This window comes from Pseudopodoces humilis, chromosome 6 (assembly GCF_049639895.1).
Source record: "Pseudopodoces humilis isolate 2021_Gansu_Grassland_sample_001 chromosome 6, ASM4963989v1, whole genome shotgun sequence".
NCBI lineage: Eukaryota > Metazoa > Chordata > Aves > Passeriformes > Paridae > Pseudopodoces > Pseudopodoces humilis.
In genome coordinates this window covers 51965770-51987315 of record NC_142205.1, presented here as the reverse complement: position 1 = coordinate 51987315, position 21546 = coordinate 51965770, and the positions used below count along the sequence as shown (strand labels likewise).

Below are 21546 nucleotides of genomic sequence, written 5' to 3'. Positions count from 1 at the left end.
ATGGTATTTAAGCCAAGCTTTTTTTCACTTTTCCTGCTGTTATTTCCCTTGCCTTTTCTGCCTGTGCCAGAAACATTGTTTAGATGCCAAATTTTCCATTTCTGCCCATCCTCTGACTGTATAATTTACCTTAGTAGTATAATTAAAATCACTACCTAGATTACAGCTGAATTAAGTTCTTACCTAAGGCTCTTAATGATAGTCTGGCTTTTTGTCTTTTTTTTTTTTAAGTGACCTCAAAAGGAACCTCTTCTGTTTTGGTCTAGGCATTCAAACTGAGTCCATAAACTTTGACTGCATTTTTGTTTTTCCAAGACTTTTTTTAAGACAAGAATGACTTTTTCTATTACTCTTTATATGAGCTGTAGTTACCTAAATGAGCCAGTTTGGTACTGTTTTGAATCCAAAGTTAGTTGTCTTATCCAGATTTGGTCTTATAACTTGCATAGGCAAGTGCTAGGAACACGCTTTGGAGTTCAAACCAGTGCCCTTTTAGTCTAGCTTTTCTGATTTGTGATGTGGTGATGAACACCTAGGTGCTACTTTCAAATAATGTGTGAAAATGTTACCTTTTTTTTCTACAGGGTATTTCAAAAGCCAAGTATCAAATACCTGTTCCCAGAGCTGCTCAGAGTAATGTCTCAGCTTAATGAGACATTTTGTTTACAAGAGTAAACCTAAAATTCTATTCTGTTTTGCTGTAACCTGTCCTCAGAAAACTCTTTACTCAAAATTCTTCCTTCATCTGCATATTTGTATGTGAAATTTGCAAAATAAAGAATTTTGCCAGCAGAGTTGTAGTTAGATTAAGAACAGAGTTAAACTAAATTAATGTGCACTCAGGTTCATTTTACTTGGTGATACCTTGGATGTAATATCTGCTATCTATTGAGAACAAAATAACTTGTTCTAACTGGGACTTTCAAATACCACTTTCAGAACTAAATTGTAGTTTTGCCTATATTTGCTTCAGTCTCTTGGGTATTTTTTTTGTTAACATACCTTTGTCTTTTTTTCTCTTCACTGCTCTGTACAGAGTAAAGTCACAATTACATGTCTATCAGGTTTTTATTAGAGTGATTTTTCTGTTTAATCAATGCAATTTTGCTTTTTGGTAACAATGCTGAGCTTTTGATTGCCTTTTGATAAAGCTTACTGGAAATCAGTTTGCTTCATTACTCACCCAGCAGAAGACAAGGAAATAAATACTGTTGTTAAAAAACCAAAAAAACCAAGAAAAGAAAGGTGGCTCTCACAGTCACTGCAAGAGATCTTTGGGGAGAATTTACTCTGAGTAGAGCCCCAGCTTAGAAAATAAGTGGTCCTAACTAATATATAACTGAGCTCATTGTTCTAGAGTGGAAGTGAGACTTTTGTTCTCATTTTTACCTCTTTTTTGCATCTAATTCAGCAGTGTTTTAGCATCTAGCTAATTGTAAGTGCATGAAAAGCCCAATTGATTTTTAATCAAAGCCTTAAAGCGTAGGGCAATGAGCTTGGCCTTTTATTTCCTTTGAGGAAAGGAACATCGGTGTTTGGGGTAGCAAAAGAATTATGTTTCTCTTCTAAGGAATTCAGGGCATTTCTATTTATTCCAGGAGAATATTGATAAGAGTTACATTTGTCACTTTGAAGTGGGAGTTGTTACCAGAGAGTCATTTTTGGTGTTAGAAAGGGTGACATATTCTGGAAGTGATTCAAAAAACAATGATTGTTACTATATGTTTAGTTAATTCCTTTTCACCAAGTAAGCTCAATACTATTGTGGCATCTTTTAACTACTGCACTTCAGTCTCCTTTTAATGCAAGGTTTATGCCAGGTAAATGCCATTTTTTGATTTCTGATGGGAATAGTGTCCAACAAGTATCTGAAAGGATGTGTTTGAGTTTTAGGCTTCTTGGAGATTTGTTTTGTTGGATGTTTTTAATTGTAAATTTGTTTTGGTGGGGTTTCTTTCCCCTTTGGGATGCGATGATCCCTTGGATGATTCCTTGAAAAATAAGATTTGCAGGAGAGCAGGAATAAGGAGTGTATTTGAAGTCAATAAGATCATCACATCATGTAAATCAGTACATTTTTGAATTGGTGAAGGGGTATGTTCTGTGTTTTGCTGCAGGCAAGCCAGTGTCAGGACAAGGCATTCAATTATTCTTCTGTTAACTATACTGTTTTGCTGATAAATTACTGTCTGAATATAGAATATTTTTTCTTTGTTTGTCATTGTGGGAATTAATGTATATCATATATAACTAACCTTAAAGCACTGGAAAAAAGTCCATGCCAAATTATTTGTTGTATTTCAGGCATAACTCATGTTAGTAGTAAGTAAAGTTTGAGAACAACCCTAGTACATTTGCACTTAAATAATGAGGGTTGTGTTATCTTCCTGCAGCATATCCACATATGTGCTCTGGGCAATCCTTGAATATTGTGTTGACTTTGGTAGTCAAGCAGCTCTAGAAAAATCACTGCTGTAGCAGTTGGAGCTAAATGGTATGGTTTAGGGTGAAATAACTCTATGTAAATGATTTTTTTTTTAAATTTTTTTTTAGGTTATGTATTTTTGTTGGCATTTCAAGTAGGGGATGCATCGGTGTGTTATACTGTTTATTTCCTGAGACTGGCCAAGCTATGGAGCTAGCAGGACTCAGCAGGTTATTTAACCTACTGCTTGTGTTCACTGGTGATTCAGATGTTTCTGTTCTTCATTCAACATTAATGATGCTTTTTGCTAAATTGCCTCTCCAAACTAAATAATGCTGGAGAAATGAGCAACTTTCTTCTCCTAATTTGATGATACCATAGTCAAATACATTAGTCTTCAAATCAGTTGTTCAGACATTTGAAAAGACAGCTTCATATGGGTTATATAAATAATCACACAGAAAGGATTTTCTTGCTGTTCTGAGGAGTTTCTTTGGATCTCTTTGGGTTTATGACTTAGAACTGCAGAATCACTCAGGTTGGAAGGGCTCTCAGGAGGTATTTAGTCCAGGGTCCTGCTCAAAGCAGAGCCAGCATTAAGTTAAGACCATTGCTGTCTGGAGCTGTAAAATCTCTGAAGATGGAGATTCCGCAACCTGTCTGGATCCTGAAGCTTTGTTATCTTCGTGATGAAATCTTACCTGCCCACTTCCCTTAATCCAGTTGCAACCATCTATTTATGGCAGGGTGGGGGTCTCTCAACCTTCCACTATGCCCCACCGTGAATAACCTGGTTCTGTTTTTACAACAGCCTCCCTGTAGTATTGGGGCTCTGCTGCTAAGCCCCCTGGAGCCTTCTTCTCTTCAAGGCTGACAAATCCCATTTTCTCAAATCCTGTTTTCTCCAGTCCCTGACCATCCTGGCTGCCTTCCAGTGTATTCACTTGAGTTTCCCACAGTTTTTCTTGTTATAGCCCACTAGGCTATCAGCCTTCATTTATTCCAGAGTCCCATGCTGGCTCATCTTTAGCCAAACATCCACAAGGGCCCTTCTATCCTTGCCTACAGAGCTCCTAACCAGGCACTCTAGACCTAATGGTGCAGGGCTTGATTTGTCCTTGTTGAATTTTGTAAGGTTCTTCATGCTGTATTTATATAACAATAGTGCACTGTTTAATTAATTTTTACTTTGTGGTACAGTGTTTCTTGCAATCCATTTTCACAAAAGAGAAACACCACAGTGAGGTGGACTGGGAGAAATCTTAAATTGTTATGCAATTCTTTCTGTCTGCTTGGGGCAGGATTACAATGCTATTATATGACAGTGCTGAGACATACCACACATATATTTTCTTTAAATTCCATCCAGTATTACGCATTAACTGTGAAAGTATTGATATTTTTTTTACAATATTATGTGTATTAAGCATTATCACTACAAGGAGAGAGAGAAATGTCTTAGTTGATAAGATACTCACTTGTGAATATCTTGATAAGATACTCACTGCAGATGAAGAGATTTGTACCTTGGCAGAGATTGCTTTATCTACCTTTAACAAAGATTCTCCATTCCGTATTCCTTCGTTTTATGTTTTCTTTCTTCCCATCAAGCTGTCAGGGCATGATATCTCTCCTGCCACCTCTAGTGAACAAGTAGCAGAGCTACATCTTCTTGCTTTAAAACTTACCAGAGTATAGAGCCTTGATTCCAGATGTAGTGTTTATTAAATTAGCTTGCAAGTTGAGGTATAAGGTAAAACAGAAAAACAAATAATGGCATTGACTGAGATGGAAGAACACACCTTTATGCAAGTCAAGGCTATAATGAGATATAGAAAAACAACAGAAAAATGAGAAATTTCTTTTTCTAGTTGGCACTGTGGGACACTATTAAGCAACATTTGGAAAATGTAACAGTCACTGGCAATAGAATGTTCACTTTTTGTAGAACCTTGTGCTCTTAGGTCATTCATGGTGAGTGCCGTTTTAAATCAGGTTCTACAAAATACACTTCTACCCAGATTTCCACTTGACCTCAGTAATCATTAACATAACAAATTTTTTTTTGTTCCATTTCAAAGAATGCCAGAGGTGCTTTTTAATAGCAATTTTGATGACTATCTCTTGAAGTGCTAGATTTTTTCACAAGAACATGTGACCAGGTTTCCTTGCATGCTTGGAAATCTTAGTGCTACTGTGTTTAACCACTCTTTGCCTTCTGTTCCTTCTGTCTTTATTAGAGCAAGTTCAAACATGGAACAATGTACTTGTGATGGATTCTGTCCTACTGTTAGGCTTCAGGTTGCTGATCTACCTTGCAAATCATGGCCAGTGAGACTTGTGTAGTCACCTTTTAGTGGTGGCAAAGGTTATAACAATATCTGTTCAGGGATAGATCAGTTCATGCAGAACTTGATCTAAGTGTTAGCCTCCCTTCAACTCCAGGGTTGACCTTTTAAAGCATCCTCCTCCTGTTCCTCTGTGGGACAGGAGAATGTTTTGAAAGGAAGATCCATCTGCCTGTTTGCAGCCATTCAAAAGGACTAGAGAGGAAAAAAGATGGGGGAATAAGTGAGGAAAACTGAACTGAGTGGATGTTTTTTAGAGAGGAGGATCTAAGTGTTCCACATAAATGGCCATATCATCTTGTAGGTATCAGTGTTGGCAGAACCACTCACTGCTAACATGTAGGACTCTCTGAAGATGGAAGAGAGTCACTCAGAAAATGAGTGCAACTCTTTTTAAAAGAGAAAATCCTACCTGTAATGGCTGTAGTGCTTGGTTTTTCTTACTGCGCCCTGATTCTGATTATTTGTTCCTGTATGATCTAAAATGATTGTGGTTTTTAATCATTTTATAGGGTATTTTTAAACCCACTCAGGAGGACAAGAGAGGCTTTCAAAGGGACTCATAAAGCACAATGGTTTGAAAAAATTTGGAGGTCAGGAGTTAATTGAGAAGCCTTAAAAATCTCACAGTTTCCATCACCTACCTGTAAGCCAGTTTCTCTAAATTCACTTTGGTTTACTGGGCAGTCTTTTTCCGAGAGCTTTAAAGTGTTGAGTAAGAGAGGAGGCTGTGTTGCTCACTCTCCCAACACTGTATTGATTCAGCAGTATTTCCCTTTTACACAGTGGGCAATTTCAGTTCATTATCCATAACAAGCTTGTGTTTATGCTCTTCCTAGTTAGATATTTTTGTACATATTGGCATCTATAAATTAAAAGCTCTATTTTTGACAGATTGGAAAATGTGTGTAATTTCTCAGCACTTTTGTCGCCTGCTCCTCCTCCTCTGACTCTGCAGAATTTTATTTTTATTTTTTTTAAAGCAAGTAGTCCTTTTTCTGTTGAAAAGAGAAACAAGTAGCAATATGCATTACAATTATCGATTTCATTATGTGGGGACTTGGAAAGGGAGAAATGCTATATCTCTGTTCCATTCCAGGTGGGAATTCTGGTTCAGGGAGGATAAAGTTAAAAATACCAGTGATCAAAACACGCTTTTCTATGTTGCATGGTTTCCCACCACCTGTATTCCAGGGGTTGTCCCTCTTACAGGACTTTTAAATGATTGTGTATACCCTTGTATACATGTTGTAGTTAATTAACCTTATGCTTTGAAGCAATTTCTGGCTTGTAGAAGAATCAGCTGTTTTCTGAGACAAAATGGCCGAACAGTGTCCCTGTTGACAGTAAAAAAGCCCAAGAGCAGCCAAATGACTCAAAGCCAAATTTGCCTTTTAAAGTCCAACAAAGTACTTGGTGTCAAAGGTAAAACCAGCTGATGCAGTCTTCTGTTAGCACTCACTGTTTCTGTTTAGATGGAGATAGGAGTGATTGATGAGCATAATGTTGTCGCTCTATTAGGAGCGGCTGGGAATGAACGACACAGACTCTCATGGAGTCGATCAGGAGAATATCTCGTAGTTTATTACTTTAGCTTTGTTTTATAGACTGATACGTGGAAAGTACAGAAAGGAAACTCTTATTGGTTAGTTAACTGCTACATTACCATCATTGGTCAGTGGTGCACACTACCTCCTGACTTTCTCCTGCAAAGAAAACAAGGGACAGACAAACAGCACCTGGCAAGGCTGTTGAGGATTGTTTGGAATCCTCCCATGAATTTCTCAGGCTAGCTTCTCAGGCAGGACTGAGAGCTATGTGGCCTGTAATTTCTACAGGCTCTATGTTTCAGAGTTAGACACAGAGTCTGCATAATGTATTTCCCTGCTGAGGTGAGAAAGGGGTAGCATCTTAATTCTGGTAACATCGGGACCTTAAAATGGTGTTTAGTACTTTTGGTACATGTGGAAATATAGGGGGAATTTTACAAGGTATCCTAGGAAATTGAGAACATGTAAAAATCAACAAGCAAAAAAAAAATAAATTAAGGTTTGTAGACTCTTAATCCTGTAGGCTTTGATTTTGTTAAATTACTTTTCTAAGGTTTAGTCCAAATAGATGGAAATACAAGGCTATAAAGAACAGCATCTTAAGTCCCTATGTCTTTTTTCATTCATTTCAAAATATCACTCACGAAGTCGTGGTTGGGTTTCAAACGTGCCTCTGGAGGTCACCTGGTCCAACCTTCTGCTCAGAGCAGGACCAGCTGGAGCTGATTGCTCAGGTTCATGTCCTGCTGGGTCACCAAAGAGATTTCACTACTTCTTTGGGCAACCTGTCCCCAGAGATTTCAACTACCCTTACTGAGAATAAATGTTTTCTTATGTTTAAATGAGGGGGTTTATATTTCAATTTATGCACAGTTGCTTGTGGTCTTTTTTCTGAGCAGAGGGGAAGGCTCCTAACTCCCTTGACCTTTTAGCAATGTTATGCGTGATGCAGCCTAGAACCCTGTACTTCAAGGGCACAATGCTGGCTGGTGTTCATCCTCTTGTCCACCAGGACTCCCCAGTCTTTCTCCTTGAATCCTTTTATGCATTTCATATGCTCTCCTTGTACATTAGTCTTGCACAGCCACATATTTGGGCATCAGACAGAGAGCAGCATTGCAGTTTAGAGGCCCAGATCCAGACAGGAACTGGGGGTACTCAGCCCTGCAGGATGTACTTGACAATTAGCATGATTGGATCCTTAGGAAAGGTCTGGCTTACCGAACAAAAGTGCCTCAATGGGCTGCTGGTAGCAGTTGCTGCCTGATTTTCTTTATTATGTTCTCTTCTGAATTATTTTTTTAAAATGTTATTTTATTGCATAATCCCTCTTTCAGTGCTGCATGTAACTTCCATAAGTTTTTCTAAATTCTAGGCAGAATATCAAAATATCTATAAGTTTCACACTAACAAGAGGCTGTGTATATACTCTAAGCTGAATATTTTACAGGAAATGCAGTAGAATATTAAAGCTTTCAAGCATCAGTTAGAATTTAGGGCAGTTACTGCTTTGCAGAATGCAGGTATTCTCAGGATTAGATATTGGAAAGAGTAATTAACCTAAACAATTTCTTCTGTACTTTTCTTCTTTTCTCAAATGATTTATGCAGATCCTGGTTAACTTTAAGTTTAATGCGAAGTTAGAGTATTTTTTACTCAACCATAGTCAGCTCTTTTTTAAGTCTATTTCAATTTTACTCTGGATTACTCGAGCACTTCATGTCACAAGGCATCAGGGAGTGACTGTGCAATGTCTGTGACTGTTCCTGCTCTTACCCCTGCAGAGGCAGTGTTAGGCTCTATGAGGAGTAAGAAGACACCATTTGCTCAAAGGCTGCTGCTTTCTGTCTTTAAATTATACTTTCTTTAAAATTTTGCATGTATTTTAGTTCTTGAATCCCAGGAATAACACATTCAGTGTCTGAATCCATTAAAAAGAAGTCAAGGAATCTCCTTTCCTGCAATGCTATAACTAAGCTTTCCTTCATCTTTGATTGGATTAGTGTTATTTCTGAGACCAGTTTTGGCATTTGGCCAGATTTTGATATGGAGATGAGTCATCTGACCTTCATCCTTTTAGGACAGCATCTTAATACATATGTGATTGTGACAGTGATGGTAACTGCTGACATGGAAAATTTTTGGGAATTGGACGATCAGATTAAGTGTTCTAAGCTAAAATTTTGATAAAGTTTCACATACTATGCTGCCTTCCGTTTTTTAATGTTCTCTCATTGTAGCTGGCAAGAGGGAAGAAAGGAAAACAAATATGTTCTTATTCACATGGTATTAATTGAAATTCAAGCATATGGTGTCAGAAAGGTGGCATCTTGCTGAAAGTTCAGGTTTACTTATTTCTGTAAATGAAAATACTGGTATGAAAACTAACCGTAAAACTAAAACTTCATAGGTAGTTCTGGACAAAAAAAAGGGCACAGATAAAAGGTTGCTTCTGACATTGTTTTACAAGATTGTATTCTGAGTGTGGGCGGTATATTTAGTGTTTTGGTAAATTACATTGCCATTAGGATAGTACAGAAAACACTGAAAGAAAATAACCCTCTCTTGACCATAAATCAAGAAAAGAGTATGATTAAATGCAAGTGTTTAAAAATTGCCATGCAACTATTTACTTTTTGACTACTTTGTGGTTTTATATTTGACTGACTACTAGATTATATTACTGTAATGGTAAATATTAAGTGGTTGGAAGATATTGTCTGTTTACATAAATCTGCAGCTTCATTACAGGCAGAAAATGAGTGTGTTTTTAATACAGGGCTACAGCTTTCTAGGATTAGCTTTTTTTTTTCCCTAAAACACCTGCCTTCTTTGTATATTTCTGTTTAATTTTTATTAGTTGAATGGCTGTATCTGGATATCTCACACACTGAGATTGTGCAGCTTGATGAATTTTTCCATTTCCCATTTTACTGCACATTTATGGTGCTATTGTCAACCCCCATTATGCTAGTCTAACAAACCACTCTTCCTCCTAAAGAGCCAGTCTATAGCTTTAACTTGGGCCATAAATATATACATAGCTGTGCGGATTTTAGTTTAAGCCCTCATAAAGCACAATCACAGCTGCAGGAGGAGGTAAGAGTTGAAATATATATATGGGGGTAAGGGGATGAAAAAGACATTGGTGAGATTGAAAGGAAGAACTGATAGGCTGAAAGTAGGGTATTCAGTGTTTTAGCTGTTTGTCTCTTTTATTCTTTTAATTGATGTCTTGGAGGCATGATGACAATGTAGTAAATCAATGCTTTTGTGTAGGAAGCAGTTTTCCTTCTTACATGTAATTTTATGATTTTGTGGATCTAACAGACTGTTAAGTGGATTTAACAGACTGTTAAGTCTGAGGATAAGAAGATACGTAGGTAAATTAGACACAAGTACAAAATGAAGGTTGTTGCAAATGTGCTGATGATCGTAATTTTGAAAATAAAGGGAAGTGACCATGACTTGGACAGTTAGATGACAAACATAATGCAACACACCATTTTCAGTATCACCTGTTTGTATTTTTCTTAGGTACATTATTATGCATTTTGGTTTGCTGTATTAGCTACAGAAAAGTCTTCAAAGAACTCCTAGTACTGGTCATGACAGACTGAAAGTGATGAATGAGGTAGATGGAGAATGAGAGGTTGAGGTGACAATAAAGCGAGGAATGTCCATATTGGATCAGCATCATGCAGTTGTTTATTTAGAAGGTGAATAAGTCCTAAAAACAATTGCAGGTGAATAAGTTTTGTAATATATGTTACTTATCCAATGGTCTTTAAATTATTCCAATAGCTGTCAGGGGTATTTTTTGAGTAATTCAGTAAACCATTAAGAGATGATTTTAAACCTGGTGGCCAAAATAAAAAAGAAAAATGTAATAATTTTAGGAGAATCTTTTCCATATTTGTTTGAATTTACCTCATCTAATAATGTGAACAATAAAACATGTGAAACATCAGTCATGCCTGTATTATTACAGCACATAGAGATGTGAAGCTCTACATGTTCAGTTTTAGCAGATTGTTGGAATGTATCATTAGGCAGTAATAGATAGTCAGCTTTCAAAGTGCTGCTGGTATGTTCTTGCTGACTAACAGGCTAACAGAGTGTGTAATGATTCATGTGGGAAAGGATAAACCTACATTTTAATATGCAAGAAATTCTAATTTAAAAGAGCTTGCACAAGTTGTCAAAACCCCCACAATGAAGAGTTAACAGTTCCTACTCATCTGCAATGAAGTCTATTCTAAAGACTTCATTAAAGAAGGAAGCTACAGATGGCAAATTATGGTAACTGTGAAATAAGTTTACTCAAGGGCACTTGAAAACCTTGTAGTTTTCATTTTTTATCTGTGAAAGTGATGGTCAGTGTCAACAAAATGCAGTTTGGTATTTTTTTTTTCTTCTCTACGATTTCCAAGGCTTGCTTATGGATTTTTCTTTTTTGGGGGGGGAGGTATGGGCTGTTGTTGTTTGGTGGGGTTTTTTTTCCAAATGCTATGTCCAATAAAATTGGATCTGTTCCTTGATAAAATTGTTATCATTGTACAGCTGTTAATGTTTCAATGGGAAAAGATTTTCCCAATGGTTTACTGAAGCTTCTCAGACCTAGAGCAAAAGAAAAAGTGTTGTATATTCTTATTAGATCAGAAGGATTTTGCCATTTATCCTTTCTAGATTTGGAGCACTTATTTCCCAGCAGTTTCTTGTTTGAGTCTGGAATTTTACCTGTACAGGAACTGTGGTATTGTGAATTAGTACTGCTTCCTAGTGTAGTAAGTTGCCCAGTAAATCAACAGGACTGTGTGTAGGAATAGGGTGTTCAGTTTAATCTCTGAGGACTTTACCGAGACCTCAATCTATGAATCACGCTGTCTCTGTATCTAGTGCCAAAAAGCTTTTAAGATCAATTGCTACTGGTTTAACGTGGAAGGGATCACTGGCTTGCAGATCTGCTGCTCTGGAACAGGTTTTGCTGCTATGGGGTGACTATCAGGGTGTACAACAGGCAGCTCTAAGAACTCTTGGGATTTATGTAGGGCTCCTGCTTGGGGATGCCTCTGGGTCTTAAGTGCAGCACTCCATATTCATAGTTTAGAATATTTGACTGATCTGTTATTCATACTGCTTCTCTAATTTACTGGGTTCTCTCCCCTCTGAGCCTTTTTGAGGGCATTATGCTGCACACAGAATTTGAGAAGGGTGGACAAGAGATCTGACTGGTTCTCCTGTGCTTGATTAAGCATGGTACCTTTTCTATTGCAGGGCCTGAAGGCAACAGGACCATCTTTTTGTGGTCATGCTAAATATTTCTCTTGGAGGAAAAGTAATTTTCAAATGAGATATTAAGATATTTTGGTTGCTACTGGTTTTTTTTTTCCTTTGTAGTTATCATTTGATGCTGAAGGATTTCCTATTGCAGATTAGAAAAGGGCAACATGAGGATTGTGTTTGGAACTTCGGTGTATCGGGAGTCTGAACATAAGTGGGTAAATAAAGACTGAGAGTATCAATGCATAGAACTTAGATCTTGCAGGACATGATGATTCAGTGACAAATATGGATAACCCAAGGTCAACATGGCTGCATTTAAAACTTAAATGAAGCCTTGTAACTCAGAGAAGGCTAAACTCAACGTTGCATCAGTGATGAAGAGATGTTTTAAATCTCTTCATCTCATGTTGAAGCTGTGAGATATTTATTTGGATATTAATACAGGCAGGCAACTGGTAAGTATGTGGAGTATAATAACAACTTGAAAAAAATTACATTCAGATTGTATTTATACAGACAATTTTGTAACAGAGAAGAAATGAAAAATCTGAAAGGAGTGAAATAACATAATACAAATCCACATAAGTGAAACTGACAATTTAAGAATTGTCTTCAATACACATTTGCCCTTAATTTAATACTTATTTAGAAGTATATTGCCATGATTATTTTTTGTTACAGTTTCCAACAGAAACAAGCAAAAGTTTGGAAGAGACTAGAAGTTATTACACGCTTTGAAATATTATATAAAGTACAGTAATATTAGTTGTAATGGAAAGAATAATCGAGAGATTGCTGTAGGTTGCTTGGATCTGCAATCCCTTATTGTCTTCAAAGTCTTAGATTTTGGAAAATATCTATATATTTCGGTTATAATTCATGAATTAGTAGACATTTCATTTAAGCTTTTCCCTGTGAATACATTAACTTTCCATAGCTTTTTTTTAAAATCACTTCAAATTTCTCACTGCCTGAAAACTCTGGATTTTAAAGCCAGCTGGCAAATTACTGAGAGAAGGATTCTTGTAGCTTTTTTAGATGGCCTGTCAGAAGAAAGGGCCAAACATGATGTTTGTGTGATTCCTGGTGCAGTCATGATGTCTTAAGTTTAACATCTGACAACCTTGTTTACCTGAGCTCTATGAGGCATTTCCCACAGGTGAAACTAAGATTTCAGTTTAGTTCACTAACACTAGTTAATGTTTGCAAAATTGGGATTGTCATATAATCTTGCCAAAGAAGAAGTCTGAAGCCTGAATGAGACTGAGGTCTGAGATGTGGTAATGCTTCATGAAGAGTTGCTTTTGGTATATCTCATATGTGCCAGTATTTCAGAGAAGTTCTACAAACAGTGCCAACAGGGAAAAAATCCAAAATATTATTTGCATGTAGAGGAAAAAAGAGACATTATTTTGACACCTTAGAAGCCCTCTACTTTTCAAACAAAGCACACAACACTGCTTATTCATGTAGAAAGCTTTCCATGTTTGCTTTATATATCGACACAATGTTTGTATTTTGAAGAAGTGACTTGATTAGATGTGTGTGTAAAATCCACAAGTGCATGCAGTGCACATGCATTTGTTAAAAGAAAATGCCATTCAAGGGGCTGCAGTGAATGGTGTATGGTGCAAAGTGCCATTACTATAACTCATATTTATTCATTCTCAGTCTCATTCCACAGATTTCTGTTTAATAAGTAAGCCAGCGTGGTAGTTCTGTCATGAAAGTAACATAGGATCATTTGGAGTTTAGTGACTCGGAGGACTCACCCTTGCTGCTTTCCATTGTTGTGTTTTTAATATAAACCTTATTGATACAATAGCATCAGTGATGGATATGCTTTCCTAGAATGTATTCCTTGCTGAAGTAGAGAGTAACCCTGAAGTTATTCTTACAGTCTCTTCAAGCATCTGTCCCCTGGAGTTTAAGAAACAGCTTGAGATGCTGTTATTAACCCCATGGTGGGAATTTATCAGTGTTCATTATTTGGATTTTTTTTGGAGTGAGGGAAGGTTTTTTGACCTTTTCCTTTGTAATAATATTTATTCATTGAAAAAAAAAAAGCACTCTCATCAGGAATAGACAATGTTCTGTGATTTTGTTGTTGGTGTCTGCTTTTCTCTGTTCTGCCTATAGAAAATCCAAGAAGAGTTCACTGTTTAGTATGTCAGCTCATCAGTTATTTCATAGAGCACACCTCAGTATTATTGATGTTTATATGAAACTACCCTTTTATTTTTAATAAAATGACTATTTTTAAATGAGTCTAGGAAGAGTAACTTGTAATAATTTTCAGGTTATTCTTTAAGAAGTGGGGTGGAATACAGCAAGTGAAAATTATTTGAAGTTTTTTGTGGATGGTTTCATAAAGGTGGGTTGACTTTCAAATTACAATTGATTGAGTCTTAATATTTCTGCTTTTACATTGAGTATTTTTAATAATTTAATAAAATATTTTCAGTTATATCTAGCTATCCTAGTCAAAATCTTTTCCTTCTCTTCAAGCTAAATGGCATTTAATAGAGACCTTGTGAATGTTTTGAATATATCAGAAAAATATGCTGCTGTTTAGCCAACAGCTCTAATCCATCTTCTTGTTTTTGTGAATCACCTTTGGAGTGGGACATCAGACATTTTTCTGGTGATGATTCATCCCAAAACTCCACTTGAAAACCTCCAAGGAATCTCACATTCTTTTGCTCTTGGGATGTTTGAACTCTTACAACTGTGCAAAATAATAAAACAAACCTATAAAGGAAGCTGATGAAATGAAGCAGAAGGGAGCAATAGAGGGCTCTTTCCACCTATTTTTCTATGTGTAGGCTGAGACTGGGGTTCAGCATGTGGTTCAATTTACTTGTCTTTCCTGCTACTTCTGCTCTGCCACGTCATTATTATTGTGGTTAGGAGTTACAAATCAGTATATCCTATATGGAGTCGAGGATGTTCTTTCCCATCTTCTAGTGCAAGAAGAAATTGTGTTGTTGGGACATAAAGTTATGATTATAGCTTAAATACATGTTCTTTTTTCACTTTGAAAATCCAGTTTGCAAATCCATTAGAATGTTTCCTTCCCTCTGTCCCAAACCAGAAGTTGTGTAGAGATGGGTACTCTGTATTAAAAATGCTTTAAATGCTCACTTAATAAACTTAAATGTGTCATACTTTAAATAAACAGAGTAAATTTCTGCTGTTCCTATCTGAAGAAGTCAGGTAATTTAAGGAAGTTGGAGATAGCTATGACTTAGGGTTTTCAGGAATGTGTTTATTATCCTTTTTAAAAAATATTCCTTCCTTTTCCCTCCAGTTAGTCTTGATCTGAACCTGTGCTCTCCTCACCTACTAGGCCGCTTTTTCTCTCCAGCAGAGGCCCTTGTTATGCTTGGAAGTCTACAGGGTGACACTGCTATTCCAGTCTTTGGCACTGTGTGGGTGTGGCAATGACAGGGAGACAATTCCCATGTTGTTTTCACAGCATTAATTTATGATAATTCCGATGACTTCTCTTGATGCGTACCTGACTGCGAAACCAGCACGCGCTCTCTCCAGATGTGTGGTCTGAATAGCTCCTTTTTAATTTTGATGTTCTTTTAAAACCCATCTGATCTCTCAGTTGATGTTTCTCTTAAATGTAAGTTGATGTGTGAATGAAAACCTTGGCTTTCATTAATCTCCATATTTTAAAAAAATTAAAATCACATAGCACTCAGCTCTGTAGCTTAAAAAAAATGAAGTGCCATCAAAAGGAAGTAGAATTATCTGTTACTGGAGAACTGAAAATATGGCAGCAGCATCCAACTTCTAGTAGGCAGACACCTGTTCATTCACACATATACTATCACAACTCTTGAAGCATTCTGCTTCTCTTAGAAAATCTATATATATACAGAGTGTTATTTTTAACAGCCTTAAAATGTGTGGTTATATACAATTCAAGACACTTTTTGGTGAGTTTTTAATAGCATGACCTGTTTACTTGCTCCTACTTCCATCCAGTGAAAATAAGATGAATCACTCCTTTTAAAAATAAAAACAAAATGAAAAATGCATTTATTTCCATTCTGTGGAGAGCAACAGTGCTATAAAGCTATGTCCATTTCATGTAAAGTGAAAGTACCAAGGAAATTTCTACTCCAGTATATGGAACTTATTCTGCATTAGCAGAGTACTTTTTGGTCTGATGCCAAATCAGATTTTAAGTAACATCTCAAGGGTAAAAATTCATTAAAATAGGATTAAACCATCAAAAGTTCTTCCAAATTCTGTAAACCTCTATAACACTTTGGTTAACGGGATCAAATCAGTGTTGCAGGCTGTCTTTGTCGTTCATCCTGTAGGTATATTAAAATCATTGTCATATTATGGAACCAGTAGGACTGTGCCTTGTTCCTTTATCTCAGAAAGGATGAACACAACATAAAAATTACTATTCTTGGCTTTAGCCTTCATTTATTCAAGGCTTTGAAGTTGTGTTTGGACAGTGGGTTTGAGCAGGGGGGCAGAAGACAGTCAAGATTACTGTCAATATACTTGTAGAAAGAGAGGAAAAATCCAGGCCTTCAAGTTTTGATGCTAGGGTTTGTTTGGGTTTTTTTTTAATTAAAAAAATTAACAAGGTTTGATTGTTACTTACTTAATGCTTGCTATTCTGGGCTATGATGACACATCAGAATTTTGGTATGATAAATTTATTCTAAAAAAGTTAAATTACCTGGTATACCACTGCTGTGGTTATTTACAAAATCATGATAGAGGATCTCTTATTTTACCAATGGGCTTGTCAGTCTCACTAGGGGAAGTATAGGTTCGTATTTTGTTTCTTGTGAAAATCATGTCAATGCTATGTGTACATGACAAAGTGTTATTGGTGTTTTGAAATACAGTTCTGAATGTGAGACTAAAAAGGTGTAGAAGTGTGTTTCTTCCTTCTTGGTAATAAATCCATTGATTTACTTTTTTACAAAGATGATTTTCATCTAGTTATAACTTTTATAAATATAACAAAACAACTTTTAACTTTATTTATATATATAAATATAACAAAATATAACTTTTTTAATTTTTTGTTTGTGAAAATTCATATTATGCAAATGTGGAGAAAAACTGATGACTGCCAAGCTATTGTCTGTACGAGTGCTTTTGAAGGTACTGCTGAAAAATTCACCAAAAAATATTGAAAAAACAGCTGGTGAAAGCCTGTGTGAAAATTTGGAGTAATAGTCTGCTTTGGACAGTGATGTGTGCTTCATCACAGAATAAGGTAACAATAAGGGTGATGTTGTGAACAGAGGGCATATCCTTGTGCTCTGCCTGTTGATTTTGGCAAAAATGCCAAGAAAAGTGAAATACTGTGTTTTCTTGCATTGAGAGGGTGCTTCTTACCCTGTTTCACCAGTGATGTAGTCACTGGAATCTGCAGAAGAGACTTCTCCAAACTTACGTTCCTAGTACCTGAGATAGCCAGGAATGCACGTGATGGTACACACATTATTAGGGTATTTTAGCAGTTTTGTACATGGGTTTTCCCAGCTGTCAATCCAGGGATACTGGCTTGTGTGTGTGCGCAGTCTTTCATCTGTGGTTATCTCAGTGGTGTTATACTTGCAGCACGAGTACAGGACTGTCAAGGGTTACACATTATCTGCATTTGAAAAAGAGCCAAAGTACCTAGAAGTGATATAATTATCAGTGCCAAAGAAATATTCCAGGAGATAGAGAGAATAAGGCTCAGTGGCATTATCTAATATCTGTCAGACCTTTTGGGGTTTTTGACATCTCAACAGAACTGAAAGTATGTGGGCAAAGAGAGAAAGCATGATTTTCTGGGTTGATGTCTATCTATACTATAAAAGAACTGGTATTTATGAACCATCTCTATTCATAAGTGGACTATAATAAAATGCTGTTTTAAAAAGGCTGATCTTTAAGCCTTAAAGCTCTCTCTTTAAGCTGCTGACTGCTTCATTTATATGTGGGCAGAGATAATTCCTCTTTCATTAGCTGAAAGTAATGCAGGACCCTTGTGGTGGAGGTGGGGTTTGGTTGGTTTGGGAGTTTTTTTGGTTTGAAGTTTTTGCTTAGGTCAGAAAAACCTGCATAAATACAGTACTTGGAATGGCTTCTAAAATTCTCTTTGCTTTACCTTGCAGGAGAGCAGTTTGCCTTTGCATGCAAACTGTGTTCTTTTTCTCTTGTCTGCAGCTCTTCCCTCTTTCGTGACCCAAAATGAATACCAATGAAACTGTGATAACTGACAACCATTCCTCAGTGGAGGATGGAATAGTGTTTTGGTTTTAAATAGGAATTTAAATAAAAACTTTTCAAGACTCTGCTATTTCTATATATTATTTGTTATTTTAAAAAGTATCTGAAATTATAAATGTAACTAGAGAAATAATGAACTACAATCTGTGTGAAATTAGGATTAAATAAACCCAACTGCACAGCAAAAGAAAAAGTAGGGTGAGAAAGTGGTGTGGCAAGGGATTTTTTCCTGCTGAAAAGATGAACAATGTAATAAAGAGCCACGTAGAACATAAAAAGATAGTCTGCCAAGATCTGAAATAAAAAGGTGATAATTTTAATGGAGTTTGGACAGAACTTCAAGTTTGAAAAATGTGCTAATAGTTTGCAGATGTGCAGAGATTATGGGACTTAAAAAGCAAGATGAGCTGGTATAAAATCAAAGGAAAAGATCCTTGCAAAATACAAAGTGAGCTGCTATGTTTAAAGAATAAGAAATTACCATTGTTGTCTTTGTAGATAAGAAGATGCAGCCCAATAGCAAGTTTCGTTTGGGACAGAAATATCTGTATGTATTAGAGGTCAATTGGGAAGACAGGACTTTACTGTGTTAAGGGATAAGCAGATGCAGGGATATTTCTGCTACTTAAAGTGACCAGGTCTTGGTTAATTGTAGTGTCTCTTTTCCTCAAGGAAATAGTACCAGGCCTACTTAGAGAAAAATAAGTGTGTGAAACAATTAAGGGAAAAAGATGAGCCAGATACATGTAGAAGGTCAAGATATTGATAACGAGTTTTAGAGATGGAAAATAAGAAATGTTGCTCTTGACTAAAGGTGAAACCAGGAGATAGGGAAATATTTTGGGGCAATAGTACATCTTATATTTTCTTCTGGAATTTTGGTTAAATCTTATGAGATTCTGAAATTCTATGGAGTGTTTGTATGCCACCTAACAAGGTGACTCTGTGATTGTTTTTGATGTACATTTAAAAGTAAAACCAAACAACAAAAAGCTTGGTTACATTTTCTGAGAATTGTTTTGGTGAGCAGAAATTGTTTATGTAAGCAGATACCTGTGATTATATCCCAGTTAAGAATAACAGATACGTTAAATCCCATTTCTCCATGCATTAGTGAAGTCACCTCTGAACATTAAAGAAATCATTGGTTAAATCCTCTCCTATGAGAAAAGGCTGAGAGAATTGGGTGAGTTCAGAGTGAAGAAGAGAAGGCTCTGGCAAGACCTCCCAGCAGTCTTCCAGTACTTAAAGGAGGTCTGTAAGAAAGATGGGGACAAACTTTTTAGCAGAGCCTGTTGTGATGGAAGAAGTGGTAATGGTTTTGAGTACAGAGTTCATTTAGGTTGGATATAAGAAAAGGTTTTTGCAATGAGGGTGATAAAACACTGGAGCAGGTTGCGCAGAGAGGAGGTAGATGGCCCATGCCTGGATAGAGTCAAGGTCAGGTTGGACAGGACTCTGAGCAGCCTGATTTGGTTGAAATTTGGCTCTTTGCAGGGTGATTGGACTAGCTGGCCTTCAGAGGTCCCTTCTCACCCAAACTATCCTATGATTCTATGAAATCAAATAAAGGGGAGATTCTTTGCTAATATCAGCCAGCATTTTACAGGAAGTCTTTAACTTCACATACACCAGCAATCCCTTACAGACTTTTTCCTGATTTTTTTTGTTTTTTTTTTTTTCCCCCCTGTTGCTTCTTCATTTTATTTTCCTTTCCTTAAGAGACCCTTTTCTTTCTCATGTGCCTTCACATCAACTTCTTAGCTCTCTGGGCAGTTTCACATTTGTCTTAAGTTTGTGGTGCCAGTTGTCTGGCTCTACAGAACTGGTAGATTTGTCAGAGTGAGTAGTTGTTAGAGCTGCACACAGTCTCCTTCATTGCCTCCCATAGAGGGTATTACTTCTATTTTAAGTCAGGTGAAAATTACACTTCTGCTATGATACACAATATTAGGCTTTTGGTTCTCTGAACCCTTTCAGTCCTTATTTGTGCTGGCTCTCTTTCCTTGTACACTACTTGAGTCATGCCACAGTGCCAGTGCAACTTTATAATGAGTTAAGGAATAGGAAATAGTTACAGTAATAGGGAGCAATATCTCCCCTGCATGTTCATTGTCTTGAATTCTACTCCAGTTGAAAAGAGTGCGTGATATTAACACACAAAACTTGAATATCAATGGGTTGTTCCATCTGATGGATTAAGTGTGATGAGAAATGAGTCACTCTCATATGTAATTGTCCCACATAGGTGGCAGTGCACAGTTATGCTTGCCTGCTTCCCTCCTCTTAAATGGTGAATTTCCTGGGGAAAAAAAATCTCATTTTGTTAATTTGATGGCTATACTTACAAACCAATTGTTGTCAGTTTTTATAGAGCTGTTTGCAGTGAAGGATTAGGGTATTGTGCTTATGGTTTGTCAGGTACTTAAATGAATGATGGCCACATGCAGTGAGGTGTGTAAAGGATTCATATTAGCAACAAAAGCAGCAAAATGGAGAATGAGGAGTTTTATGTTTGTTCTTTTTACATAACATTAATTTTGGCAGTGAACATCTACTCAGGATTCCCCACACCTGCGGTGCTCTCTGAGGAATAAAAAAAAGCAGCATGACAAAAATTTTGTCGTCTTCCTCTCCACCTGGCTAGTTGTATTCTGTGTGTTTTTGTGCAGAAACAGTGTTTTTTCTCAGAAGAGCCTGGCTGAGACTGAAATGGATTGGGATTTTAAACTTCTCAGCTCTCTCTGTTATATTCTTTTTTGGTTATCCTGTGTTATGACCTCAGTCTGTGGCAGGAACTGTTACAGCCTATGTTAGTAGAGTTCACCCTTGATACTGACTTGGTCTAAAGGACACTGAAAAATAAATGCTGAGTCAGAATTTTCATTCCTCTACCAGCCACTTCTCTGGCAAAGGCCACACAACCAGTGAATTTTTTTTATTTTGTTTTATTTTTTATTCTACCTTCTAGAATATCGTTGGTTTTTCCTTTTAAGAATCCGGTCTTACCAATGCTATTTTATAAGGAAAACCATACAGCAGGAGATCCTGATTTACTGAACTTTATAAAATACACTATGGGATGTCTACAGAGAAGAGTCTGGGAATGTATAATGATATATGTTTTAAGAAATAATTGTAAAAATAGAAAAGGAGTAAGGATGTCAAAGCCTTTCATTTATATTCATTCAGTAATAACAGTTATTATTGCCATGGTCTATGCCATGGAAATAATGAATAGCAATAGGGTTAGAGTGAGTTGCAACTTGTTGGGAGAAGACCTCAAAACAGATATATCTGTTATTAGAGGGGCCTCACTCCTTGCATTCCTCTTGTGGTTTTTTGTTATTCACTTCTTTTTGATGTGGACCCTATGCATTGAATTCTCTACTGGGGGCTCCCTTCAAAAACAAGAAAAAAATATTCCAAGCACTCTTCACATGATGCTGTGTTAGTCAAGTGCTGTAATATGGCAGTAAAGTTTGTAAAAATGACAAATAATAATAAAACAAATTTTTCATTTGGGAAAAAAGATAACCAAGGGTAAATGAGTATTTTTGTTCCTTTTTTTTCTATTCTAAATTGGTTAAAATTATTTCTTTGTTATAGAAAGAGTTATAGACTATCATTTCTGAGGCCTGCAGACTATAATTTCTAGCAACCTGTTGCA

General features: G+C 36.6%; 1 protein-coding gene across 2 annotated transcripts in view; it reads left to right on the top strand.

Annotated features, from left to right (window-relative positions):
- GRID2 (glutamate ionotropic receptor delta type subunit 2) overlaps positions 1 to 21546 on the top strand; it is a 671390-nt gene that overhangs the window by 63051 nt on the left and 586793 nt on the right. The gene's annotated exons all lie outside the window — the stretch shown is intronic.